Below are 21,374 nucleotides of genomic sequence, written 5' to 3'. Positions count from 1 at the left end.
CCCTCCTGTTGCTGTGGTCCACCTTATGTTGGCCAGGGGGTGATGTCCACCCTCTGCTCATGCCATCATTTTCCCCTGCTATCGTGGAGCTTCCCCTTGAGCCTGTAAGCCAAATAAACCTCTTTTTCCCAGAAGCTGCTCTTGGTTAGGTGATTTCTAACAGCAATGCGACCCAGACTGCAACAGTAAAGTGGTACCAAGGAGTGGGGTTGCTGCTAGACACCTGACTATGTGGCTTCAGCCTTTTGTAGCTGATTTTCAAGAGGAAAGTGGAAGGAGTTGAAACCTTGGCCTAAGAGATGCCTTGCAGTGTATAAGTACAGCTTAATGGACTATTCTGGTCTGAGCTCTAAGACCTGAATGCAGTAAGAACTATGGACTGTGAGGTTTGGCTTATGAGGGTGAGAAAGAGCTGTGCCTGGACTGGGCTAGCAGTTTGTGTGAGAAGCTTGCTCTTGTGCCCATGTCCTGAGAAGTTGTGCAGGGTTGCTTTGCGTAGAAATGAACTGGTGTGTGCAGAAGGATATGGCACAGAAAGGAAAATCTTTGGGTGAACTGCTGCCCGTTCAGCTGCAACTGAGAGATTACAACCTTTGAGACTGGGCTAGCTGACCTGCGCTAGGGCAACAAGAAGAATGTCAACTCTCTTGAAGGGGTCTGAGTGCTCAAGGAGTGTCCTGTTCTTCAAAGTCTGCTTTAATCCCCCCTGGATTAACAAATTGGCACCCTACCTGGTATTGTGGAGTATAAGAAATGCTGGAAAGAGGGTCATTGAGTTTGCAACACGGTCTTGTGTTTTGGAAATGGCCATGGGCAGTGTGAAGCAGGTTTGCTGGTTGCCTGCATAGAGACCCCATGGGGCCATGAAGATGAACCGTGGCTTGCAGTGGAGACCCAGTGGAGATGCCGGGACCATGAGATGGCTGCCGAGGAGCTGCCGGCCCCGATGAAGTTTTCCAGGACTGTGAGTAGCCTAGCTGGAGGGGCGGAATTGGAATGCCAGAGACTTGTTGCTGGTTAGAATTATCAGACTTGAAGATTTGTCACTGGTTTGAGTTGCTGGACTTGAAGCTACAGAGTTTGATGTTTGCCCTGGTTGTTTTAAATCTTGTATTGGTTGAATGTTTCTTTGCTATGTCCAATGTCATCTATTGCAGTGTGAATATTTATTCTGTGCCATTCTGGGTTTTTTGAGGTTATATTTTGGTATTATGGCTCAGTTAAAAGATCTTAAACTATGGGGATGTATGAACATCATTGAGATTGATAAAAACTATGGGGACTTTTAAAGTCAGACTGAATGCATTGTATTTTACATCATGTATGGATATCAGTTTATGGGGGCCAGGGGCGGAATGTGGTGGTTTGATTCAGGTGTCCCCCATAAACTTAGGTGTTCTGAATGCTAGGTCCCAGCTGATGGAGATTTGGGAATTAATGCCTCCTGGAGGGAGTGTATTGTTGGGGGGCGGGCTTAGGGGCATTATAGCCAGTTTCCCCATGCCAGTGTTTGGCACACCCTCCTGTTGCTGTGGTCCACCTTATGTTGGCCAGGGGGTGATGTCCACCCTCTGCTCATGCCATCATTTTCCCCTGCTATCGTGGAGCTTCCCCTCGAGCCTGTAAGCCAAATAAACCTCTTTTTCCCAGAAGCTGCTCTTGGTTAGGTGATTTCTAACAGCAATGCGACCCAGACTGCAACAATCACCTCATGGGTTCACACCCATAGGATAAGGAATATTATGTACAGTAGAACATTGAGGACATTGACAAATAATTTGTTTTTTTCAAAAAATTTTAAAAAATTATTTATATGCACATATGTATATGGGCATGCCAAGGTCTCTTGCCCGTACAAACAAATGCCACACACCTGTGATACCTTTTGTGCTTGGTTTTACCTGGGTGGCTGGGGGATAGAACTTAGGCTGGTAGGCTTGGCAAGCATGTGTCTTTAACCATTGAGAAATCTCCTCACTCCACCCAAAAATTTTAAAAATATTTTTATTTATTTATTCGAGAAAGAGAATGGGTTCTCCAGGGTCTCTAGCCACTGCAAATAAACTCCAGACATGTGTGTCACTTTGTGCATCTGGCTTACATGGGTTCTGGGGAATCAAACTTGGGTCCTTTGGCTTTGCAGGCAAGCACCTTAACTGCTAAGCCACCTTTCCAGCCCTCTCCCCAATTTTTTTTTTTTTTTTGTTGTTGTTGTTTTTCAAAGTAGGGTCTCACTCTAGCTCAGCATCACTTGGAATTTACTTTGTAGTCTTAGGCTGGCCTCAAACACATGGTGATCCTCTGCCTCCCAAGTGCTGGGTTTACAGGCATGTGCCACCAAACCCAGCTCTCCCCCAACATTTTTTAACTAAAAAACAAACAAGGGCTTGGGTTCATAGCTCTGATCATAGCATACATGAGGCTCTGGTTGGATCCTCAGTATTAGGAAAAAAAAAAAAACCTATAGACACACTAAGATGATTATCAACATGTTCTTTACCGTAATTACTGATACTAGTGTTCTTGGAACAAGTTCATTTTACCAAAAAAAAAAAAAAAAAAAAAAGTCCTGGTTACTCAGCATGAGCAAAACACTGAGTTTGGTACCTAAGGACAAAAAGATAAAACACATAGGGGACTATCTCAAAAGTTTATTATTGAAAGCTGGAGAGATGGCTCAGTGGTTAGGGTGCTTGCCTGCAAAGCCTGAATATCCAGGTTTGATTACCCATTACCCACATTAAGTCCAGATCCACAACAGTAGATGCATCTGGAGTTTGTTTGTAGTGGTTGGAGGCTTTGGGGTGCCCATTCTCTCTATCACTCTGACTCTCTTCTTTCCTGAATAATTTTTTGTTTGATGTCTATTTAATCAAAATTTTGTTGCAATCCCTTCATATTAATGCATTTGTTGATGAAATTTTTGTGCCCCACTTACCATACCAATAAACATTCGATCAATTAAATGATTATGATGAGCCATAGGTCCTGGTAAATTGTTATGTGCTCTAATACGAGTAATATAAAGACAGTGATTACTAGTTTTTTTTTTTAGATTTATTTATTTATTGAGAGAGAGAGACAGACAGACAGACAGACAGACAGAGAGAATGGGCACATCAGGGCCTCCAGCCACTGCAAATGAACTCCAGACGCATGTGCTACCTTGTGCATCTGGCTTACATGGGTCCTGGGGAATCAAACCTGAGTCCTTTGGCTTTGTAGGCAAGTATGTTAAACACTAAGCAATCCCTCCACCCTGTGATTCATAGTTCTAATTAAATATTGAAATTGTATAAATAATTGTGATAATTGAGTTCCATCACCAGGATTATAAACTGAGCCAGGCATGGTGGTACATGCCTTTAATCCCAGCACTCAGGAGGCAGAGGTAAGAGGATTGCTGTGAGTTTGAGGCCACCCTGAAGCTACATAGTGAATTCCAGTTCAGCCTGGACTAGAGTGATATGCTACATTGAAACCCCCTCAAAAAAACAAAAAGAAAGGAAAAAAAAAGGAATATAAACCGTTTCTCTTTGTTTTACTATAAACTCAGCATATTGAGAGTCAGTTATAATATTTAGAGGCTATGGTATATCATGGAGTAATATAATTATTGCATACAATTCTGCCTTTTGAATAAAGTGCTATTTTTTAAAAATTTTCACAGATTCTCCTAAATATCTTGTTTGCTCTGATCCTGATAATATGGAGTCATCTACATCTTGCTTACAGTGAACTTTACTGGATCTATGTTCCTGATCCTCCTATATTATATCCAGTGATTTGGGAGAAAAAAGAAATCATAGTTCTAGTCAATAACACTTGGTTGCTAAGTACGCCATCTAGTAAAAATGTAGAATTACATCAAATAATTATGAGTTCATATTCAGGGCATGGTCTAGGTATTCCACTATGCTTTTCTAAGACTAGCGTAGTGGGATGTTTTGAAATAAAGGAAAGAAACATTACTGTAAAGCATGTACAAGAGCATGTACAAGGTACAAAGAAGATAAAGCAAGTTCAAACAAGCAGAATTTCTATTTGGCTTCTCTATGGAAATCAAGTTACAGGGGATAGTCCACCAGAGGACTTTATTTCCTGTGAAGGAAATACACCTTGGTTTAATAAATCTATACATTGGAGCAAATGTGTAGGGAACAAACTTATCACGTACAATGTTTCTGGATCTAATAGATATGTTAAGGACTGGTCAGGATCAGCAGGCTCTATAGAGAGTAAAACTGAATGGGTTAATGATTGGGCTACTGGACTGTCCTCAGGATTGTGGTGATCAGACAATGGACATCAGCAAACTTATGTGTGGAAAATTGCTGCTGCTATGGGAGGTATTAAGGTTACATCTGCCAGCAATAATTCAAATAGCCTTCCAAAGAGAACTGTTATGGCCTGTGTTGCACCACCTTATGCCCTGATGTTAGGGAATATAAATATTCCTGGTATCATGGGTCTCAGAAAATGTTTAATGTTACCTGTGATAATTGTAGTCTGTCTAATTGTATTTCTCATGATTCTGGAACTGTAATGATTGTCAAACAACCTGCATTTGTTATGATTCCTGTTAATCTTTCAAGGCCTTGGAAAAATTTTAGCTATACAGAACAGTCATCTTGATTTTGATGCCACTAAGGTTGCTAATGATTTACTTGCTGCAATTCAGTCTGTGTTGCCTAGTTGTGACTCTCTAAGTTCCTGGATAGGCAGCTTTGCAGCTGTGGGAGTTTGCTTTCTGCTTCTCTTATGCCTATTGCCTATTTTCTTCAAGTGTCTAATGAAGTCTATTGTGAATATTTATGCAGAGGTCCAAGCCATGCACTATATAATACGTCCTTGGCTCCCCTCCTTTAGGAGCTGCATAGAATTCAGACCTATGCATATCAGCTCACAATAAAGTGAGTATGATATGGGCACCAACATGGGTGTGAGGCAAAGCACTGCAAGGGAAGGTCCCTTTCTGACCACTTCTGAATTCTCTGAGAGAAAAACCTGACTTGCATGGAAGTTGGTACCACACTTATTATGATCATATAGGCCCTGCCTCCCCTCCCCAAAAGGTACCAAGGGCTAAGACTGTGGGTTGAAAAAAAATGACAGCTCCCCTAGTTGGTTTAAGCTCACTGCTGAATAGCGGGTCTCCCCGTCTTTTGTATAAAAGGGAGGAGATGTTGGGAGCTGTAGCTGCTCTTTGACCATGAGAACTGAAGCTGTTTTTGGATCTCTGGGCACAGAGACCTTATCGTATGGCCTTGGCAAACAGTCTTCAGGCACAGAGGCATTTGTGGAGCCGACTTTAGGCAGGTAGGCACTGTCTAGAAAGTTTTATTTTCTGTATATAAGCTTGTGCTTGCCTGAATAAATCTGAGACCTTGATCAGAATATAGACTTGTTCTCCTTCTTTGTATCTCTTGTCTCCCATCCAGGTTACTTTCCCCTCATGTCTTTGTTTAACTCCCTGCTGGCTGGGGCAATGAGCAGAGAGTGTTCATCATCCTCTGGACAACATAAGGTGGACAATAGCAACAGGAGAGTGTGTCAAACACTGGCAAGGGGAAGCTGGCTATAACACCCTTAAGCCCACCCCCAACAATACATTGCCTCCAGAAGGCGTTAATTCCCAAATTTCCATCAGCTGGGAACCTAGCATTCAGAACACCTAAGTTTATGGGGGACACCTGAATCAAACCACCACACCCTGTTAAAATCTTATATTGGTTGAATATTTCTTTGCTATGCCCAGTGCTATCTTTTTCAGTGTGAGTGTTTATTCTGTGCCATTATGGTGTTTGGGGGGATATTTTGGTATTATGGCTCAGTTAAAAGATGTTGGATTATGGGAATGTATGAACATCATTAGGATTGATAAAAACTACAGGGACTTTTAAAGATGGACTGAATGCATTGCATTTTACATCATGGATGGTTATCAGTTTATGGGGGCTAGGGGTGGAATGTGGTGGTTTGATGCAGGTGTCCCCCATAAATTTAGGTATTCTGAATGCTAGGTTCCCACCTGATGGAGATTTGGGAATTAACACCTCCTGGAGGCAGTATATTGTTGGGGGTGGGCTTATGGGTATTATAGCCAGTTTTCCCTTGCCAGTTTTTGGCACACTCTCCTGTTCCTGTTGTCCACTTGATGTTGGACAGGAAGAGATGTGCACCCTCTGCTCATGCCATCGTTTCCCCTGCCATTCTGGAGTCCCCTTGAGTCTGTAAGCCAATATAAACCCTTTCCTACCCAAAGCTGCTGTTGATCAGGTGATTTCTGCCAACAATACAAATCTGACTGCAACACGGATCTTCTGAGAACTTTCAGATTCAGACTGTAGAGGCTCTAGTGCCATGGCAATAAAATTATATAAAGACCAAACCTTTAAAGGAATTGTACGTCTTCTCTGGTGAGCAAGCTGGAGATCTTGCATGACTACATACTTTTAAATTAAGGCAAGCCCTTCCTGACAGATGAAACCAATAACAATGCTTATGGATTAAAGTAAAAAGTTCATTAAAGCTGGATTGTTTCACTTTCACTCCTGTACTGCGCAAGAGCTGCTGTAGTGTTTTGGTACATTCTTGCTGGAGTGAGTGGGGATTCCCCATGACTGTGCACTTACTGCCAAAAGGCTCCCTCACCACAGAGCGTACTTACCCCATTCTGTCTGCCTCTGCTGAAGAGAGGCTCATTTCTCACCCCATGATGGGCTCTCAGATGAAGGTGTTTAGGTACGGGGCACAGAAGACAAACAGACGCAGATGGGTTGGTTCTGAGGATCTGAAAGTCATGAGCAGTCAGGTGCTCTCCACTTCCCAGAGTCTGCTTTTATCCAATTCATAAGATCACATCAGAACAATAATAGTACGTCACAAATACCATTGTAAAACAATATGATTTTCATCAGTTAGTTTGTTTAAACAGAAAACACTTTACACAAATACTAACAAAATGATTATGCTCAGAGTGACCCCAGTTCCAGCAAGATGTTCTCAAGAATGAACAAGAGCAGGTTTCCCAGAAGGTTGGCCTTCCCGTCCCACTGTGTGAGGGCCTCTTCTGTGCTTTATCTTCTCGGTGAATGCAAGCTCGAAGGCTGAGACAAATACTCAAAGTTGTAAACACTCACAGCCATACACTTTCTTCTTAGAACTACTTCAGCTATGTGCAAAATGTTCTGGCGTGTTATTATTTTCATTTGATTCTATGGATTTTTAAATTTCTTCAGTAACTTCATTCAAAAAGTATATTCTTTAGGGCTGGAGAGATGGCTTAGCGATTAAGGCACTTGCCAGCAAACCAAAGGACCCAGGTTCAAGTCCTCAATACCCATGTAAAGCCCGATGCACAAAGTGATGTATGAGTCTGGAGTTTGTTTGCAGCAGCTAGAGGCCCTAGAGTGCTCATTCTCTCTCTATCTGCCTTGTTCTCCCTGTTATTTTCTCTCAAATAAATAAATAAGATATATAAAAAAAAAAAACAGCCTGGGCATGGTGGCACGTGCCTTTAGTCCCAGCCCTAAGTAGGCAGAGGTAGAAGGATCTCCCAGAGTTTGAGGCCATCCTGAGACTACATAGTGAATTCCAGGTCAGCCTGGGCTAGAGGAAGACTCTACCTCAAAAAACAAAAAACAAAAACAAACAAACAAACAAAAAACCAGGCTCAAGGCTGGAATGATTAAGGCTTAGTGGCTAAGGTGCTTGCCTGCGAACTCACACTCAATTCCCCAGGACCTACACAAGCCAGACACACAAGGTGGCACGTGTGCCTGGAGTTCATTTGCAGTGACTGGAGGTCCTGGTGCGTTCATTCTCTCTCTCTTACCCGTCTTTTTCTCTCTCTTTTAATAAATAAATAAAATATATTTTTAAAAAATGTATATTGTCCAGGGGTGGTGGTGTACACCTTTAATTCCAGCACTTGGAAGGCAGAGGTAGGAGGATCGCTGTGAGTTCTAGGCCACCCTGAGACTACAAAGTTAATTCCAGGTCAGCCTGTGCTACAGCAAGACCCTCCCTTGAAAAACAAAAACAAACAAACAAACAAAAAGACCTACAGCCACCCAGGAAGAAGATGGCTGCCTCTGTGGTGTCTGGTCTGTCCTGGCAGGTACGGAGCTTCAGTACTTCTGTGGTCAGGCCCTTTGCCAAGCTTGTGAGGCCTTCTGCTCAGATATATGGTGGCAAAGGTCGCTATGCCACTGCTTTTTTATTCTGCTGCGCACCAAACAGAATAAGCTGGAGCAAGCAGAGAAGGAGCTGGTGAGAGAAGGCCAGCTCCTGCGGGATCCCAAGTTGACTGCTGCCAGTCTGGACCCCTTCACTCAGCATTGCATTTGAATGAAAAACCTGAAGGACATCACAGCAAAAGAAAGGCTTTCCCCCTTCACAGATGACCTGATCGCTTTATGTTTAAACAGTGCCCAGAGAATCATCTCTGCCTTTTCTACCATACTGAGTGCCCACCCTGGAGAAGTACCTTGCACAGTGACCCCTCTATGTTGCTCTCCCCTATTTTAAAACAGTCCTGAAGAGCTTCCTGAGCCGAGGCCAAATATTGAAATTGGAGGTTAAGACTGATCCTTCAGTCATGAGTGGAATGATTGTCCGTATGGGGGAGAAATATGTTGATATGTCTGCAAAAACCAAGATTCAGAAACTGAGCAAGGCTATGCAAGAGCTGATCTGAAAGATTTGGTTTTCTGTCACCAGAGAAAATCCTAAAACTTGGAGCAACAATAAAATGCTTCCTGAACAAATGCTATTATGTTTATTGTCTGTTAAAGTGAGTTACAAAATTTTTATCTCACACTTATCTCCCCATGTTTCAAGGTAATAAAACACCTGTTGGCTTGTGGGGGAAAAAAAAGTATTTGCTTAGGCCGGACATGGTAGTACACATCATTAATCAGAGCTCTTCTGGAGGCTGAGGTAAGAGGATTGCTGTTTGAGGACAGCCCAGGACTACAGAGTGAGTTCCAGGTCAGCCTGGGCAAGAGTGAGACCCTACCTCAAACAAACAAACAGCAACAAAAACAAAGGGGAAATGGCTAGTGATTAATGTGCTTCTCTGGAAATGCTAAGAACCCAGGTTCGATTCTCCAGAATGCATGTAAACTACATGTGTCTGGAGCTTGTTTGCAATGGCTAGAGGCCCTGGTGTGCATATTCTCTCTCTCTCTAATAAATAAATAAGTAACCGGGTGTGGTGGCACACGCCTTTAATCCCAGCACTCGGGAGGCAGAGGTAGGAGGATTGCTCAGAGTTTGAGGCCACCCTGAGACTATATAGTGAATTCCAGGTCAGCCTGAGCTAGAACGAGACCCTACCTCGAAAAAATAAATAAATAAATAAATATTTTTTAAAAGTTATAAAGCTAAGATTGCAGGCTACTGATTTTTCTTTTTTTGTTATTGTTACTGTTTTTTTTTTGAGACAGGGTCTTGCTCTAGCCTAGGCTGACCTGGAATTCACTATGTAGTCTCAGGATAGTCTCGAACTCATGGAGATCCTCCTATCTCTGCCTCCCAAGTGCTGGAATTAAAAGTGTGTACTCAGGTTTGAGAGATGGCTTAACAGTTAAGCGCTTGCCTGTGAAACCTAAGGACCCTGGTTTGAGGCTCGATTCCCCAGGACCCACGTTAGCCAGATGCACAAGGGGGTCTACGTGTCTGGAGTTCGTTTGCAGTGGCTGAAAGCCCTGGCATGCCCATTCTCTCTCTCCCTCTCTCCTTCTTTCTCCCTCTGTCTGTCACTCTCAAATAAATAAATTAAACAAAAAAATTTTTTTTTAAATGTGCACTACCACATTTCTTTTTGAGACAGGGTCTCATATGGCTTAAATTTACTATGCAGCTAAGAATGACCCTATCCTCCTGCCTCCAGCTCATGGATTCTGGGATTATAGGTAGTTGCCATTTGCATGGTACTGGGGATTAAACCCAGGGGTCCATGTATACTAGGAACATACTCCACCAACTGAGCTACATCCCTAGGACCCAAGTGCTAGGACTATAGTCATGAGCCACCATACTTGGCATACAGCATGTTTGTTGCTTTTTACGCCTGTGGTGCTGGGAACAGAACTCTTTTTTTTTTTTTTCTTCAAGGTAGGATCTTACTCTGGACTAGGCTGACCTGGAATTCACTATGTAGTCCCAGGCTAGCTTGGGACTCATAGCTATCTTCCTACCTCTGCCTCCCACATGCTGGGATTAAAGATGTGTACCACCTCACTGGGTAGAACTCTTTTTTCCCTATTTTTTTCTTTTATTCTTTTTTTTTTTTGGGAAATAGAACTCTTGCCCTCACATATACCAAGTAAGCACATACATCTGGAGTTTATTTTCAATGGCAAGAGGCCCTTATCATACTCATTCTCTCCTTCCCTCCCTCCTTCTCTCTCTCCCTCTCTTTCTGTTTGCAAATAAATAAATAATTTTGGGGTGCTGGAGAGATTGCTTGGTGGTTAAAGCACTTGCCTGCAAATCCAAAGGACCCAGGTTTGATTTCTCCAGGACCTGCATAAGCCAGATGCTCAAGGTGGTGCATGTGTCAGGAGCTTGTTTGCAGCAGCTGGAGGCATTGGCATTCCCATTCTCTTTCTCTCTCTCTCTGCCTCTCTCTATGGCAAATAAATTAATTAAAATTAAATATTTTAAAATATAAAATAAATAATTAAAAAAAATTTATTGACAACCTTCTTATATAACATGCTCGTCATACCCTCTCACCACCCTCCCTTTTCCCCCTCTGAATGCCTTCCCCACTAAATCCCTTCTTTCCAACAAGTCTCTCTTCTATTTTGATGTCATCATTTTCCCCTCCTATTATGCAGGCCTTGCCAACTACTTGCCAACCACTGAGGTCATGAGTATCAAGGCCACTTTGTGTCTGGAAGATAGTATGCCAAAGCACTCCTCCCCTTCCTTTGACTCTTATATTCTTTCTGCCATCTCTTTTACCATAGTCCCTGATCCTTTTTCACCAGGCATGGTGGCACATACCTTTAATCCCAGCACTTGGGAGGCAGAGGTAGGAGGATCACCATGAGTTTGACCACCCTGAGACTACACATTGTATTCCAGGTCAGCCTTGGTTATAGTGAGACCCTACCTCGGAAACAAAAAAAAAAAAAAAAAAATTTTTTTTTTCAAAAAGCTTTTATGCTGGTCATGGTATGTGCCTGTAATCTTAGCACTTGAGAAATAGAGGCAGAAGGATCAAGAGTTCAAGGCCAGCATTGAGTCCATAACTACTTCAAGGCTAACCTGAGCTATGTGAGAGTGGAAAAATAGCTTTAAAAAATATTTATTTGAAAGAGAGAGAGAGAGAGAGAGAATGGGCACATCAGGGCCTCCAGCTACTGCAAATGAACTCTGGATGCATGTGCCCCCTTGTGCATCTGGCTTATGTGGGTCCTGGAGAATCAAACCAGGATCCTTTGGCTTTGCAGGCAAATGCCTTAACTGCTAAGCCATCTCGCCAGTCCCTCAAAAATAGTTTTGATCTTACCAGTTCTTGAAGATCCTATGGATCCATCCTGGTTGAGGTTTTGGGGGATTCAGTAGGGGGAAAACAGATGGTGGTGGGAGAAGATGATGAACATGTTATACTGTCTATATGTATGGAGGTTGTCAATAAAAGTTAAAAATATTATTTATTTGCAAACAGAGGGAGAGGGAGAGGGAAAGTGGGAGGGAGAGAATAGGCATGATAGAGCCTCTTGCCATTGCAAACTAACTCCAGATGCATATGCCTTTTTGTGCATCTGGCTGGGGTATTGAACCCGGGCTAGTAGGCTTTGCAAGCAAGTGCCTTCAACACTGGACCATCTACCAGCCATTAAAACTTTAAAAAAATGAATAAATATAAGGACCTTATTTCCATTTTTCATGTGTTGAGTAGTTTTCCCTCAGTTAAAAATCAATATTGGATACAGTGATGCCTTTTTTTTGTTTGGTTGGGTTTTTTTTTTGTTGTTTTTTCGAGGTAGGGTCTCGCTGTAACTCAGACTGACCTGGAATTCACTCTGTAGTCTCAGGTTGGTCTCAAATTCACAGCAGTTCTCCTACCTCTGCCTCCCAAGTGCTGGGATTAAAGGAGTATGCCACCATAGCCAGTTTAACTAATGCCTTTTTTTTTTTTAGCTTAAATTTTGTAGGTAAGGGGGGGGGTGGTGAATATGTGTTTGCTGAGCTAGAAAGTCAGGAACAATAGTGTTTGGGGACAGGAAGACTCTGACTCTGAATTGTGAACATGCCTGTGGGGCATTCACACAGAGTCAGTCTGTAGACACACGTGATCTGGACCTCAGGAGAGGACTGAGCCACAGTCCCGTGCTCAAGGGCGGTAGTGATGGTGCTGCTGCTTTCGTGAGAGCCGAGTTCTTTTGATTAGTCTAAACCCTCCCAATGGTCTCCTCTTGCCCAGGGCTACACAGCCACTTAGCATCTGAGTCACCTTGGGCTAGTTATGAAAGTCTATCTAGGAAGCCGGTGCAGCCCAGGGGTAGAGCCCACGCTCAGTAAGCACAAACTTTAGTCTCGATTCCTGGTACTGAGGGGAAAAGCGCTGTATGCTCAAGCTGGGTTTGGTGGCTTGTGTTTGAAACCCAGCTCCAAGGAAGTTGAAAGATTACTGTGAGTTCAAGGTCAGCCTGGGTTACATAGTGAAGCCCTGTCTAAATAAACAAACATTTGCCCCCCCCCCAAAAAAAAGAACTATCATTTCTCAATGTTTTCATATATAAAGTGAGGATAAAGAACCTTTTCTTATAGGGTTGGTATGAGGATATTAAGAGATTGAATTTAGCGTCTTAACCGGTACAAGCAATCTCTATCATTGAATTATATTATATCCCAAACCTTTGAATTTTATTATTATTAAATTATAATTATTGGGTTTTTTTGAGGTGGGGGTCTCATTCTAGCCCAGGGTGACCTGGAATTCATTATGTAGTCTCAGGGTGGCCTCAACTCATGGTGATCCTCCTACCTCTGCCTCCTGAGTGCTGGGATTAAAGGCGTGCACCACCACGCCCAGCTATTGTGTTTTCAAAGACAAGTCTCACTCTGTAATGGTCAGAACTCAGTATGTAGCCCAGGCTGGTGTTGAATTTATGGCAACCCTCCTGCCTCAGCCTTTTGAGTGCTTGGATTAAAGGCATGAGCCACCACCCAACTTCTAGCCCCATTTTACTTTTTATTTTGAGACAGGGGCTCACTAAGTTGTCCACACTGTCTGTGAACTCAGCTTGCAGCTCAGGCAGGCCTTGAATGTACAATCCTCCTCCCTCAGCTTCCCAAGCAGCTGGAATAACATGCTCCTCCAGACGCAAAATGGTCTGGAAATCCATGTCGTCATAGTGTCTGACACTACCTACATAAGATCATCATAATAGGAGGAAAAGATGATGACATCAAAATAAAAGAGAGACTGGGCTGGAGAGATGGTTTAGCAGTTAAGCGCTTGCCTGTGAAGCCTAAGGACCCCGGTTCAAGGCTTGATTCTCCAGGACCCACATTAGCCAGATGCACAAGGGGGCACACGCGTCTGGAGTTCGTTTGCAGTGGCTGGAGGCCCTGGCGCGCCCATTCTCTCTGTCTACCTGCCTATTTCTGTATCTCTCTCTCTCTCTCTCAAGTAAATAAATAAAAATAAAATATTAAAAAAAATAAAAATAAAAGAGAGACTGATTGAGAAGGGGAGGTGATATGATGGAGAGTGGCATTTCAAGGGGGAAAGTAGGGGGAGGGAGGGAATTACCATGGGACATTGTTTTCAATTATGGACGTTGGAGAGAGAGGGAGAGGGAGAGGAAGGGGGAGGGGGAGGGAGAGAGAGAGAATTGTTGCACCAGGGTCTTAGCCACTGGAATCGAACTCCAGACGCTTGTGCTCCCTGGTGGCATGTGAACCTTGAACTTGCCTCACCTTTGTGCATTTTGGCTGACATGGTATCTGAAGAATCAAACATGGGTCCTTAGGCTTCACAGGCAAGCACCTTAACCTTTAGGCCATCTCTCTAGCCCTTTTAAAACTTCTTATTGGGGCTGGAGAGATGGCTTAGCGGTTAAGCGCTTGCCTGTGAAGCCTAAGGACCCCGGTTCGAGGCTCGGTTCCCCAGGTCCCATGTTAGCCAGATGCACAAGGGGGCGCACGCATCTGGAGTTCGTTTGCAGAGGCTGGAAGCCCTGGCGCGCCCATTCTCTCTCTCTCCCTCTATCTGTCTTTCTCTCTGTGTCTGTCTCTCTCAAATAAATAAATAAATAAATAAATAAGCCGGGCGTGGTGGCGCACGCCTTTAATCCCAGCACTTGGGAGGCAGAAGTAGGAGGATCGCTGTGAGTTCAAGGCCACCCTGAGACTCCATAGTGACTTCCAGGTCAGCCTGGGCTAGAGTGAGACCCTACCTCGAAAAACCAAAAAAAAAAAAATAAATAAAATAAAATAAATAAATAAATAAAAACTTCTTATTGTCTGCTTCCATAAGCATAGACAATAAACCATGATGCTTCCCACTCCCACTCCCATTGCCCCCTCTCAAATCCACCCTCCATTGGATCCCTTCTTTCTTTTTTCCAATTCATGTTTCTTTTTCTTTCTTTCTCTTTCTTTCTTTCTTTCTTTCTTTCTTTCTTTCTTTCTTTCTTTCTTCCTTTTCTTTCTCTTTTATTGACATTGTCCATACTTACAGACAATAAACCATGATAATTCCCTTCCATCCCCCACTTTCCTCTTCACAAATCCACACTCCATTATAGTCCTTCCCTCTCTCCATTAGTCTCTCTTTCATTTTGATGTCATAATCTTCCCTTCTATTACGAGGGTCTTGTGAAGGCACTGCAGGGTTGTGGATATCGATGCCAATTTCTGTCTGGACAGTTGCATTATAAGCAGTCCTACCCTTCCTTTGGCTTTTGTTGTTGTTGTTTTGAGGTATGGTCTCACTCTAGCCTAGGCTGGCCTGGAATTCATTATGTTGTCTCAGGGTGGCCTTGAACTTATGGTGATCCTCCTATATGCCCGGCTTCTCTTCTGTTATTTATTTATTTGAGAGAGAGAGAGAGAGGCAAACAGAGAGACAGAGAGAAAGAACAGATACTCCAGGGCTTCTAGCCACTGCACAGGCAAGCCCCTTAACCACTAAGTCATCTCTCCAGCCCTTTCTCTTTTATTTTGATGTCATCCATCATCCTTTCCTCCTATTATGAAGGTCTTTTGTAGGTAGTGTTAGGTAAAGTTTGTGTATTTTTGTTTTTGTTTGTGGTATTTTGAGGTAGGGGCTCACTGTAGTCCAGGCTGAGCTTGAATTCACTATGTAGTCTCAGGGTGGCTTCAAACTCATAGCAATCTTCTTACCTCTGCCTCTTCAGTGCTGGAGTGAGTTTACTACCAGGACCTCCTGCTACTGCAAAGGAATTTCAGACACATTCAGCACTTTGTGCGTCTGTCTTTACGTGGTTACTAGGGAATTGAACCAGGGAAGTCAGGGTTTGCAAGCAAGCACCTTTGACCAGTGAGCCATCTCTCCAGCCCTTCTTTTAGAGTTTTGCATGTGTTGCTGTAAGGGACTTTTCCTTGAACATAAAATACTGAAAATACAGTATGTCTGTTTCCCCCTCTTTGGCCATTAGGTGTCACTCAACATTCAGAAAGGGGAAGACAAGCCGTACATTATAGAGCTCTGGCTCTCTCCTCCCGAGGAACACCCAGACACACTTCTGAATCTGGAGTTTGTTTAGTCATTTCTAATTGTTTCATACCCCCAAACCCCTTCCCTATTCGGAAAATATGTCCAGATGTGTTAATCTTATCATGCAAGTTAATGACTCCTTGCTGAGCATTTGAGTTACTCATGAAGGGACTGAGATACCGCATGGCTCAATTGCCACTTATCCTCACTGCCCGCTCACGCCACCTCTTCTAACCTAACCCAGAGCACTGCTGAAAACCCTTTGTCATCGTGGATTTGTCCTGTCTTTGTTTACAAAGCCTGTTTCCTCAAAATCTGGAAAAGATTTCTAATCTTTATAATAAAAAGAAATACAAACTAAAACTACAAACGATGTTATTTTCATTTACAAAATTGGCAAGTACCCACAATTTTGATAGGACAAGCATTTGTGTACATTAGCAGGAATATACACTAGTTTATGGTTACTGGAAGACAATCTGCCTTTTTTGTTAAATTTTTACTTACACACGCACACATCAGGGCATCTTGCCACTACAAATGAACAACAGATGTCTGTGTCACTTTTATTTTTTGCATCTGGCTTTACATGACTGGCTTGGAAATTAAAGTCAGGCCAGTAGGATTGCAAACAAGTGCCTTAACTGACAAGCCATCTTTCCTGCCCTAAAACATTTCTTTCTTTTCTTTTTTTTTTTAAATTAATTATTTTTTCATTTGAGAGTGACAGACACAGAGAGAAAGACAGATAGAGGGAGAGAGAGAGAATGGGCGCGCCAGGGCTTCCAGCCTCTGCAAACGAACTCCAGACGCGTGCGCCCCCTTGTGCATCTGGCTAACGTGGGACCTGGGGAACCGAGCCTCAAACCGGGGTCCTTAGGCTTCACAGGCAAGCACTTAACCGCTAAGCCATCTCTCCAGCCCTTTTTTTTTTCTTTTTTGTTTTGTTTTTTTTTTCAGGTGGGGTCTCACTCTAGCCCAGGCTGGCCTGGAATTCATGGAGATCCTCCTATCTCTGCCTCCTGAGTGCTGGGATTAAAGGCGTGCATGCACCACCACGCCTGGCTCCACACTATCTAGTCTTAATGCCAGCTACTCTCCTCTTGTGAGACAGCCCAAAAGCTCAAGCCCTAATAAGAAGCTTTTTTCCTGCCTCAGAATGGTTGTGTGTGGTCTTTGGTTGTTCATGAACCTTACAGTAAGGAACTATCACTTTCTCTAAAGCTTGTCACTACCAATATGACCCAAGCATTTAGGACATGTTACAATCAGTATGTCCTAAATTTATGCAACTGCCCTATACTAACCACTGCATACATCTGACTGCCTTGTATTCTGAACATGCTAGACATCCAATCTTTTAAGCACACAGCAATTTAATTTAGAACAAAGTTTTTCTCTTTTTTTGCGAACAGGCATGCTGGGGTCTCCAACTCCTGCAAACAAACTCCAGAGGCACGGGATACTTTGTGTAACTGACTTTTCTTGGGTACTGGGAAGCTGAACCCATGCCTTCAGGCTTGGCAGGCAAGGGCCTTACTGCTGTGCCATCTCTCCAGCCCAATGACATAAAGTTTTTAAAGGCACTTGGAAACACAAGAGCACAAATACACTTTTATTTATTGACTTTTCTTAAATCCTTGAAGGGTACAGCATCACACGTATTCTGTGTCCAATGGCCTTGGCAGGAAGGTTGCTGCGGAATTTGGCTCGTACCATGCCACTGTTTCCATGGGCTCGAGTTACCTTTCCCCAGATGACTCTTGTTTTATTAGGTTTGCCACCAGGAGTCACACTGTATTGTTTTTTGCTTTGTACACATAAGCACATCTCTTGCCCAGGTAGAATTCAGTTTCATGTCGGGCATAAACACCTTCGATTTTAAGAAACGTTGTGTGCTCTCTTTGGTGCCGGAGACCCCGCTTATAGCCAGCAAAAATGTCCTTGCACCAGAGTCTCCCAGACATATTTATGCCTTTTAGAAGTCCTGTTCCCAGCAGGCCTGCACGGGGGCCAAGATGGCGGAAAAGAGCTAAAACATTTCTTAAAAGAGAGAGAATAATTAAAAGCCGGATGCACAAAGTGGGTCATGCATCTGGAGTTCTTTTGCAGTGGCTAGAGGTCCTGGTAGACATATTCTCTTTGTATGTCTCTCTCTCTCTGCTTGCAAATAAATAAACATTTTAAAAAGAAATAAATAAGTGAAGACAGGAGCGGTTAAAGTGCTTCCTGCAAAGCCTAACCACATCAGTTTGATTCCTTAATACCCACATAAAGCCAGATGCCCAAAGTGGTGCATGCATCTGGAGTTGTTTGCAGTGGCTATAAGCTCTGGTGTGCCCATTCTGTCTCTCTTCTCTTTATTGCTCGGCATGCAAATAAATAAATAAATAATATATATATTTTTTGGTTTTTTTTGAGGTAGGGTCTCACTCTAGTCTGGGCTGACATGGAATTCACTACATAGCCTCAAGGTGGCCTTGTACTCACATGGATCCTCCTACTTCTGCCTCCTGTGTGCTGGAATTAAAGGCATGTTGCCACCATGCCCAGCATAAAATTTTTTTTTTTAAGAAAGAAAATAGGGCTGGGCATGGTGGTACACACCTTTAATCCCAGAACTCAGGAGGCAGAGGTACAAGGATCCATGTGAGTTCGAGGGCACCCTGAGAATACATAGTGAATTCCAGGTCAGACTGGGCCAGAGTGAGACCCTACCTTGAAATACAAACAAACAAAAAAAAGAAAGAAAGAAAATGAGGCTGAAGAGATGGCTTAGCAGTTCACGCACTTGCCTGTGAAGTCTAAGGAACCATATTCAACTCTTCAGGTCCCATGTAAGCCAGATGCACAGGTGATGCAAATGTGCAAGGTCACACAGGTGCACAAGGTGGTGCATGCATATGGAGTTTGATTGCAGTGGCTGGAGGCCTGGTGTGCCAATTCTCTCTCTCTCTAATTAAAAAATAGAAAAGAGGGCTGAAGGGATGGCTTAGCAGTCAAGGCATTTGCCTGCAAAGCCAAAAGACCCAGGTTTGATTCCCCAGGACCCATGTTAGCCAGCTGCGCAAGCGGGTGCACACATCTGGAGTTCGTTTGCAATGGGCTGGAGGCCCTGGCATGCCCATTCTCTCTCCCCTTCTTACTCTGTCAAATAAGTAAATAAATAAATTTAAAAACTTTAAAAAAAGAAAGAAAACAGCTAGACATAGTGGAGCATGCCTTTAATCCCAGCTCTCGGGAGGATGAGGTAGGAGGATGAGCCATCCTGAGACTACATAGTGAATTCCAGGTCAGCCTGGGCTACAGGATTGTGGATTATATTGTGGATCTATGTTGCTAATTACTGAATCCTTGTGCTTGCCTAGCAAGTACTCTACCACTGAGCAAAATTCTCAACCACTTATTATGTTCCTTGAAACAGAATCTCAACCTGCAGCCCAGGCCAGTCCCCCACCCTCACTTTCTGGGTTTGCACACTTTTTCCGCCACTACACCTAGCCACAGTACTTAGTTTTTATTTATTTATTTGAGAGAGAAAGAGGCAGGGAGGTAAAGGGAGAAGGAGGGGAAGGTAGAAAGAATGGGTACGCCAGGGCCTTCAGCTGCTGCAAGTGAATTGCAGATACATGTGCTACCTTGTGCTTCTGGCTTACATGAGCCCTGGAAAATAAAACCTGGGTCCTTTGGCTTTTCAGGCAAGCACCTTAATCACTAAGGCATCTCTCCAGACCTTACAGTTTTCTTTCTTTCCTTCCTTTCTTTCCCTTCCTTCTTTCCTTCCTTTCTTTCCCTTCCTTCTTTCCTTCTTTCCTTCCTTTCTTTCCCTTCCTTCTTTCCTTCCTTTCTTTCCCTTCCTTCTTTCCTTCCTTTCTTTCCCTTCCTTTCTTTCCCTTCCTTCTTTCCTTCCTTCTTTCCTTCCTTTCTTTCCCTTCCTTCTTTCCTTCCTTTCTTTCCCTTCCTTCTTTCCTTCCTTTCTTTCCCTTCCTTCTTTCCTTCCTTTCTTTCCCTTCCTTTCTTTCCCTTCCTTCTTTCCTTCCTTTCTTTCCCTTCCTTCTTTCCTTCTTTCCTTCCTTTCTTTCCCTTCCTTCTTTCCTTCTTTCCTTCCTTTCTTTCCCTTCCTTCTTTCCTTCCTTTCTTTCCCTTCCTTCTTTCCTTCCTTTCTTTCCCTTCCTTCTTTCCTTCCTTTCTTTCCCTTCCTTCTTTCCTTCCTTTCTTTCCCTTCCTTCTTTCCTTCCTTTCCTTCCCTTCCTTCTTTCCTTCCTTTCCTTCCCTTCCTTCTTTCCTTCCTTTCTTTCCCTTCCTTCTTTCCTTCCTTTCCTTCCCTTCCTTCTTTCCTTCCTTTCCTTCCCTTCCTTCTTTCCTTCCTTTCCTTCCCTTCCTTCTTTCCTTCCTTTCCTTCCCTTCCTTCTTTCCTTCCTTTCTTTCCCTTCCTTCTTTCCTTCCTTTCTTTCCCTTCCTTCTTTCCTTCCTTTCCTTCCCTTCCTTCTTTCCTTCCTTTCCTTCCCTTCCTTCTTTCCTTCCTTTCCTTCCCTTCCTTCTTTCCTTCCTTTCCTTCCCTTCCTTCTTTCCTTCCTTTCCTTCCCTTCCTTCTTTCCTTCCTTTCCTTCCCTTCCTTCTTTCCTTCCTTTCTTTCCCTTCCTTCTTTCCTTCCTTTCTTTCCCTTCCTTCTTTCCTTCCTTTCTTTCCCTTCCTTCTTTCCTTTCTTTCTTTCCCTTCCTTTCTTTCCTTCCTTCTTTCCTTCCTTTCTTTCCCTTCCTTCTTTCCTTCCTTTCTTTCCCTTCCTTCTTTCCTTCCTTTCTTTCCCTTCCTTCTTTCCTTCCTTTCTTTCCCTTCCTTCTTTCCTTCCTTTCTTTCCCTTCCTTCTTTCCTTTCTTTCCCTTCCTTCTTTCCTTTCTTTCCCTTCCTTCTTTCCTTTCTTTCCCTTCCTTCTTTCCTTTCTTTCCCTTCCTTCTTTCCTTTCTTTCCCTTCCTTCTTTCCTTTCTTTCCCTTCCTTCTTTCCTTTCTTTCCCTTCCTTCTTTCCTTTCTTTCCCTTCCTTCTTTCCTTTCTTTCCCTTCCTTCTTTCCTTTCTTTCCCTTCCTTCTTTCCTTTCTTTCCCTTCCTTCTTTCCTTTCCTTCTTTCCTCCTTTCCTTTCCTTCTTTCCTTTCCTTCTTTCCTCCTTTCCTTTCCTTCTTTCCTTTCCTTCTTTCCTTTCTTTCCCTTCCTTCTTTCCTTTCCTTCTTTCCTCCTTTCCTTTCCTTCTTTCCTTTCCTTCTTTCCTCCTTTCCTTTCCTTCTTTCCTTTCCTTCTTTCCTCCTTTCCTTTCCTTCTTTCCTTCTTTCCTTCTTTCCTTTCCTTCTTTCCTTTCCTTCCCTCCTTCTTTCCTTTCCTTCCTTCCTTCTTTCCTTCCTTCCTTCCTTCCTTCCTTCCTTCTTTCCTTCCTTCCTTCCTTCCTTGCTTCCTTCTTTCCTTCCTTCCTTCCTTCTTTGCTTCCTTCCTTCCTTCCTTCCTTCCTTCCTTCCTTCTTTCTTTCCTTCCTTCCTTCCTTCCTTCCTTCCTTCCTTCCTTCCTTCCTTCCTTCTTTCCTTCTTTCTTTCTTTTTTGAGGTAGGGTCTTACTCTAGGCCAGACTGACCTAGAGTTCACTCATTCACTCTGTATTCTCAGGGTGGCCTCGAAATCA

General features: G+C 43.3%; 2 pseudogenes; one reads left to right on the top strand and one right to left on the bottom strand.

Moving 5' to 3' along the window:
• The first annotated feature begins 8,086 nt into the window (after positions 1–8,086).
• LOC101616624 lies at positions 8,087–8,701 on the top strand (annotated as a pseudogene).
• An 8,610-nt stretch (positions 8,702–17,311) lies between these two features.
• LOC123457613 lies at positions 17,312–17,691 on the bottom strand (annotated as a pseudogene).
• Between the last annotated feature and the right edge of the window lie 3,683 nt (positions 17,692–21,374).

This window comes from Jaculus jaculus, chromosome 1 (genome assembly GCF_020740685.1).
Source record: "Jaculus jaculus isolate mJacJac1 chromosome 1, mJacJac1.mat.Y.cur, whole genome shotgun sequence".
Lineage (NCBI taxonomy): Eukaryota > Metazoa > Chordata > Mammalia > Rodentia > Dipodidae > Jaculus > Jaculus jaculus.
The sequence above is the reverse complement of the archived record's forward strand: the minus strand, read 5'-3'. Positions and strand labels throughout refer to the sequence as shown.